Here is a 7372-nt window from a genome sequence, read left to right on the forward strand (position 1 = left end):
ACCTCCTAACCAGCCCCCTTGTAATCCACCCCAGGATGCCATTGGCCTTCGTTGTCGCAGTTCAGTGTGTTGTTTGCTCCCTCGGGGTTTCCCAGCGGGAGTTCTGGGCTCAGCTGCTGCTCTGGCCTTTCCCTCCTCTGGAGCCTGCACCAAACTGCTGCTGGTTTGGCTGGGGGGTCGATGCCTCCGCCAGCGCCCCAACTCGAAGCCACATGACAAGTCCCAAGTTTGCCTGTCGGCAGCTCAGAACATGCGCTCGTCCCGTCTCCTTCCCCGCAGGCGGTTGGAAACCACGTTCCTGACCCCATGAACGTCCCCGTTCTACATCCGGCTCCTCTGCTGAGGGGGCGTTTGTGCCCGGGCAGGCGGCAGCCGTGCGGCCCCAGCAGAGCCCACGGGGTGTCCCCGCCCCGCTCAGCCCTGGGGACCCCAGTGTGACGTCAGAGCCGCCACTGTGAGGTCAGAGTTGGCCAGCGTGGCCTTCCCGCCCGAGGAAGGAGCCCCAGCTGCCATTTGGCTGTTGCCCTGGGCAGGCAGCTCCTGCTGCGGGTGCTGTTGTGCTGCTCGAGCTGTTGGTGCCTGGACAGGCCAAGTGCTGCGCTGAGCGGGGAGCCCGCCCTGGCCAGCCATGGCCAGGAGAAAGGCACCCCAGAGAAGATGCCGAGAGGCCTCCAGAGGCTCCTTGCAGGCCAAGGCCGACCAAGAGCCGTCAGGGGAGGCAGCGGGGCCGAGCCGCTGCCAAACGAGTGGGTAAGAATTGGCTGCTCCTGCCCGGGGCGGCGGGTTGGGGTGGGAGCTGGGACGCGGCCGGACACGACCCATGGGGCGGGGAGCAGCGTGGGGAAGATGACAGAGGCTTCTGGAGAGAGAAACGGAGCTGGGGAAGGGGCTGCCTCTGTCCCCGCAGCTGGGACGTCCCCTGCGAGGCTTCCCGAGGCCGAGCTCTGACCAGGGCCTCGGCTCACACAGCGTGGGGCTGGTGGGCAAGCGGCATCTCCCTTTGTCCTCCCGCAGGAGCGCTGGCACGAGGTTGGAGCTGGTGGCGCGATTCTGGGAGTCCAGTCCTGGCTCAGCCACTCGGGGATTTGCAAAGTGGCGCAATGAGGCCACAAAAATTGCATGTAAGCTCAGCCACTGCTGCTCGCTGTGACGTGCTTGGGGGTGAACTCCTGGAGAGGAGACCTCAAGAGACAGGCCTGACTTGTCTCTGGTTTTTTTGCCCAGGGATGGTCTTCAGCCTCACTTGCTGCGGGGCAGGTGCCCTGGTCTCCCTGTGGACACGTCTGCTGAGTGTGTTCGTCGTTGCTGTGTACGTAGTGCAGGTTTCTGCTGTGGACGGGGGGAAGGGGGTGTCCCAGGCCAGTGCAGGCAAGGGGGAGAACAGGGCGTGTTCCCCAGCCCAGACATGAGGGAGAAATCGTTGCCCCTGAAGGTGGTGAGAGCCTGGCCCAGGTACCCAGAGAGGTGGTGGATGAACCATCCCTGGAGACACCCCAGGCCAGGCTGGACGGGGCTCTGAGCAACCCGATCACGGTGAAGATGTCCCTGCTCGTGGCAGGAGGTTGCACTCGATGAGCTTTGAAGGTCCCTTCCAAGCCAAACTATTCTGTGATTCTATGTGAGAACAATCCTGCTTTCTCAGCCAAAGAGAGAGCGAGGTCCACACCACAAGGCTGCTGACAAGAGTCTTCATTTGCTCTTTATGGGTTATTTTCCTTCTCTTTCAGAAGCTGCTCCTGCAGCTCTTCCTCTGGGGAAGAGCTGCCAGTAGTGTTGAGCAGTGTGCACAGAAATCATGTTCCTCCAGCCTTTCAGCCTAAGAATGCAAATCCAGCTGTTGAAGGGGTTTGCTCGACACTTGTTTCCCTGACAGCCCCTGGACTCTCTTTTTCAGGCACAAAATGGCCCCAAAAAGGAACTGGTTTGTGATGGACAGGCAGAGGATGCAGTTCTTGAGGGACATGAGGTGCTTCCGAGTCATCCTCCTGTTGCTCCTGGTGGCTCTTGGCATTCACTCTGCGACCTCGATGCCAGGGTGGACAACACGGGCAAAGGGATGGATGGAGGTGGGTGACTCCTGCAAGGGAGCGCTGCTGACAGCGGCTGGAGAAATCACGGGCTCTTCTGCTTCCGTGCACGGCGACCCAAAGAAAGAGCAGCTTGTGCCGTGTCTCCTGGGGAAGCCTCCCTCGGGGAGCCCCAGCAGCTCTGGTGGTGGAGATTCTAATGGGGAATTGTTCCCTTTCAGGAGCAGATCTGTGGGTCTGCAATTGAACGGAAGATCCAGAGGTAAGAGATGTTTCCTGAGCTGCAACTGGGTCTGTGCAGAAGCCTCAGCCAACACCTCGTGCTACCTGCACCCATTTTCCTAAAGCCAGGGCTCCCATCCTTCCCTCTGGCCTTTGCATTGCTCATCCTGGTGAGGAGGGAAGCGCTGGCACAGCCGGGCGAGCACACGTGCCTGTGCTCCGTGCTGAGCTGCGACGCTCCCCAGAGGGGATGGACATCTCTCTGACGAGATCTGCTTTCCTGGTCCTTCAGCGATTACCAGGCTTTGCTGGCGGCACAAAACCAAAATATGCGGCGTCTGCTGCAGGAGGTGGCTCAGCTGAGGATGCAGCTCATCAGCGCGAGGAAGGTGAGCGTGCATTTGGGGAAGGAGGTTTGGCTGGGCAGAAGCCCCGAGAAAGCCTCCTTGGGGTTGTTGGTGGGCTTGGACTGCTGACCGTGCTGTTCCTCAACCAGGCAGCATCCGAGGCGGCTTCGCAAGTCTCCATGGAGATGTCTGACTGGGCCCTGCAGAGCGCTGGTACGGACACAAGCAGCCCAGCCGTGCTCCCGGTGCTGCTCTCCAAACTGGTGATGAGGACAGGACTGAAAAACGAGGAGCTGGCAGAGGCCTCACGGGTCACGTCTGAGCACCGAGTCCTCCGCTTGCAGTCATCTGCCCCCCCTTCCTTCCAGGTGCCACCATCGACATGCGGAGAACTTCCCAGACCTACAGCTGCCAAGGGAACTGGATCTGCAGCGTTATACAGCTGTTTCGTGCTGCCAACCCTCCTGAGGCTGTTCTGCAGGTAGGGCAGCAGAAATCCTCAGTGCTGGTTTCCTTCCTTCCTGGGAAGTTGGGATCTGATCTCAAGGGCATTTCCCAGCTGCAGCAGACCCCACAGACACCGCGGTGCCTGCGCTGCAAGCTCCAGGAGCAGCTGTGTTGGCCCCAGCGCTCTCTCACGCTTCATTTCTCTGCTGTTCTGGTTGCAGCCGGATGTTTCCCCAGGGAACTGCTGGCCTTTCCAAGGGCGTCAGGGCCAGCTGGTCATCCGGTTGCCAGCACGAGTCCACCTGAGCGCCGTCACCGTGCAGCACATCTCCAAGGAAGCCTCTCCCTCTGGGTCCGTCATCAGCGCCCCCAGAGACGTCGCTGTCTTTGTAAGTGTCTGCTGGGCGCTTCTGTCATGGGGCCAAGCCGTGACAGCGACTTTGTGCATCCTCGGAGGTTTGTGTCCCGCTCTCTCCTGAGCCCGGCCGTGCCCTGGTATGATACTTCAAGGGCTCGAGAGGTTTTCTTGCTCTCAAGACTTAGTCTGGCCAGGGCACCTCAGGGTTCTTCACTAAAACTCCAGGCGGAGACTGAGCTCCAGCCCAAGCAGTACCAGAGGAGCGCTGGGGTCCCAGGAGAGGCTGGGAACGGGACGGGGCTGATCCAGCGCGTACGTCCCCGCGGTGCTGGGATGAGTCTGAGCTGCTCTCCTTGTGCTTTGCCCCTGAGGGACTGGATGCGGATGGTGAAGAGGAAACTCTGCTTGGGATGTTCATGTACAATGTGGCGAAAGAGCCCATCCAGACATTCCCGCTGAAGGTACCGTCCACACGCGGGGGAGAGATGCCAGAGAGCATAGCAAGTTTGCCCGCACGTCCACAGCAGGAAGAGCGTGAACGCTTTCTCACTGGCACAGGGGCCCACAGCACTTTTGGGAGCTGGTTCCTGCGCAGGAGCTGGGCTGGCAGGGGCAGATCCATTGACTGCACTCTGGCACTGCACTTTGCCTCTTTTCTTCACAGGCACTTCCCAGAGCCTTTTCATACATCAAATTTCTTGTCAAGAGCAACTGGGGAAACCCGAAGTATACCTGCATTTATCGAGTGCGGGTTCACGGGAAGATGGCGAAGCCAGAAAGCCTCAGCTGAAACCAGAGCAGAAACAAAGGCAAAAAATAAAAAATGCTGTGTCTGTTCAGATCAGTGTAGAACATTTGCAAACCCAATTCCTCAGCCCATGAACGTTCCTGTTCTTGATCTGGCTCATCTGTGTCAGAGGTTCGTTTGTGTCGGGTTAATTAGTGTCGACGTGGAATTTTGAAGCGTTTTGCCCCTTGCTATTCTGCCCTCCCCTCAGCACTGGCGTTCCAGGGCTGGGGAGGGTTGGAACTCTGTGTTCCTGGCAGCTCTAACAGCGTGTAGGATGGGCAGGGTGTCGGGGCAGCTCGCTGACGGGCAAGAGCGTTTCCTGGGGGTTGCTGGAGGATTCCGAGGGGCTCCTGAGAGACGGGGCTGGTGAGTGGGCGTCCCAGGATGCTGTTGGGGTTCTCCTGCCATTTCATGCCATTTGTGCCATGCTCAGGTGCCACACTATCCAGCGCATCCTCAGTAACTACCCCTCCTCTTTCTGTTCTTCCATGTATGCACCGCTATAATCCCCTTCATCTATTGGCCAGGGTTTGCCCTTTGTAAATTATTTGTTACATGAATTAACAAATGAATTTATTAATAAATTAATTTAACTCAAGCTAGCAATCACATCCATGGTAGCTGCTCTCTCACTCCCCACCTCCAAATAGGGGAGAGAATCAAAGCGAAGGGACGATCTTGTGGGTTGAGACAAATACAGTTAGAGAAATAACCTCAAGACCACTGGAAAGTTACTTGAAGAACAACTGTAGCCAGTTATTAGTAGCATCCCTCAGTGACCAGCACTCAGGCCAACATCTTTATTCTCCTTCTCAATGATGTGACGCAGTGCACTTTCAGGTCCTTTGTGGAAGATGCAATGTGGGCAGAGGCCCTGAAAAACTTCACCTGGTTCAGCCAGCCTTGAACAGGAGAGTGAGACAAGGTGATATTCAGGGCTCTCTTCAAACCTGAGTTATTCTGTGATTCAATGAATCTTCACCTTGGAGAGGTTTTTGAAAATGGAACATGTGGAGGAAGAAGGAAAAAAACCCAAAAAATAGACAGAGGAAGAGAAGTCAAAAGTGTCAACATAAATACAGCAGTTCCTGTGAAGAATGTTTCTTCACTCCAATCATTTGCAGGAAATAGATTTCATCAAATTCATAAAACAAACATACTTTTATCTGGTCAGGTCCTGGGCCATACGGAAGGTGGTGTACGAGGTCAGTTGTGTCTCAGAAACTCTTAATCCAGTACATGCATGTGGCTGTGAAGGGGACTGTGCGGTCAGTTCTGTCTCTGGAGGTGACAGCCCAGCAGCAGGGACATGGCTGGGAAAGAACCTCTGCCAAAGTGCCCAGGGACATGGTCGTGTCTGTCAGAGAAGCTGAAAGGCCAGCAGCACTCGTGGGATCTAGAAGATCATGGCGAGCTTACTTCTCTCTGGTCAAGTGGAAGACCAGAAAAAGCCTAACAGGTTGGGTTCCCTGTTTGAAGGGCAATTTCTGAGGTGGGTGAGCATTCCTTGGCAGTCGCAAAGAGCAGGAGAGAGAAGGAAAAGCCACCAAATGCAGATTGGAAGGTGGAGACTGGGTATCAGGAGGAAAAAAAGTCACAGGAAGGGCAGTGCTGTGGTGCAAGATGTCACCAGGAGGGAGTCTGGATCAGCCCATGGTTTGTGTTCCAAAGAACAGCCGGTGAGGGTGCAGACACAGCAGTGAAGGTGCAGAAATGCTGGGGTCAGAGCAGGTGGGGAAGCGAGATGGGTGTCTGCAGCCTGCAGGGAAAGAGGGGCAGGGGTAGGACCATAAAGAACAGCCTGAGGTGGAGATGGCAAAGGGTGCTGGCAAGGCTGGAAGGGACCAACAGGACCCAGGTCTTTGTCCCTTGGCCAAGGCGGTTGTCTCTGCCACTGGGGCCTAGGAGAAGACATGTTGTCCTCATGGCTCTGGGGCCTCGTTGCCTCATTGCAGCCCCATGGGGAAGCTGGAAGTTGTTGTACCAGTGTTGTCCTTCCCTCGGCCTTGCACACCCACATCTCACGGCCCCAGGAAGAGCCCTGAGCCGCGTGTGAGGAACAGGATCCCCCTTCCCATTGCCTGCAGGTCAGGGCTTCTCCGTTTTGCTTCAGAAAGCAAACCAAGGGGTTTCTGAGTATCAGAGCCACCTGCACAAGGCCTTGGCCCACCTCTCATAACAGCCTCCAATTGTCTGCTCTAACGAGCCCCTGGGGAGGCTTTGTCAGTAACAGTCCTCAGTGGGGCCCATTAATGCTTCAAGGAACTCTGAGGTTTTGGTTTTGACTTTGGGTCCTTGAGGCCTTTTTCCAGTCTCTTCTCAGTACCTGTGATTCATGGACGCAGCCTCCAACACACAAATGGGCTTCTTAAAATGGCAAAAAGCCTGACAAGCCCTGTCTCTTTCATCATTTTCTTCAAGTCCTGAAGACTTGTACAGCGAATTAGAGAGGTTTCGGGAGGTAAGGTAAAGAGGACATTTTCAAGGAGCACTTTGAAGAAGCGATAGAAGAATTCTCCCATGGACACTGATGCAGAGTGTCTCCTAAGGAGGCGTGGACAGGTTGGAAAAGCAGTCCCTTGAGGCCAGACATGGGATGGAAAACCTTGCTCCTTGCTCCTCACCTGTCCAGCCTCCCTGTTTTGCTCATTTGGCCTCTGAGGTTTACATCACTTTTCTTTGCATCAGGCTCTTCCACTCAAATTTGCACCTGATTGTTAGAGCTTCATTGCAGGAATTCCTACCTACTTTCCTTAAAGGACTCAACGTAAACAGGCACAGAGGGTATTTGGTTTTAATTGGGTGGTTTGACCCCCTTGTGTTCCACCTCGAGTGGACCATCCCCTGTGGCCACCAGGGCACAGCGGTGGCCCCAGCCCCCCCAGTGCTGCCGGCCTCCATCCCCGGCTACCGGCACGTCCAGGGGCAATGGGCACTGATCAGCTTTCTCAGCACGGCCACTGCCACGGGGGCATCTGGAGGCAGGAACATCCCCCGGAGCAGCCCCTCTGCTGCCCTCCTCAATGAAGCCCCTGAGAACCCCACCGATGCCTTTGACGTATCTGAGGAGATGCTCCTGCTAGAGGCCCATCGGCTGTTTGGTGTCACTCCAGCTACAGTGCGGGTCACCGAGGATGGTCCCAGAAGCAGCCCCACGCCTGGGAACACGGGTGGCAGCAGT

General features: G+C 56.4%; 1 long non-coding RNA gene across 1 annotated transcript; it reads left to right on the forward strand.

The window, feature by feature from the left end:
* The first annotated feature begins 1096 nt into the window (after nt 1–1096).
* Nucleotides 1097–2477, forward strand: LOC308049537. The gene is made up of 4 exons (XR_013923304.1): nt 1097–1121; nt 1225–1309; nt 1895–2066; nt 2249–2477. It is a non-coding gene; the product is annotated as an uncharacterized lncRNA (long non-coding RNA).
* Nucleotides 2478–7372: the final 4895 nt, after the last annotated feature.

The sequence above is a fragment of the Nesoenas mayeri genome (assembly GCF_963082525.1).
Source record: "Nesoenas mayeri genome assembly, chromosome: 25".
NCBI classification, from domain to species: Eukaryota; Metazoa; Chordata; class Aves; order Columbiformes; family Columbidae; genus Nesoenas; species Nesoenas mayeri.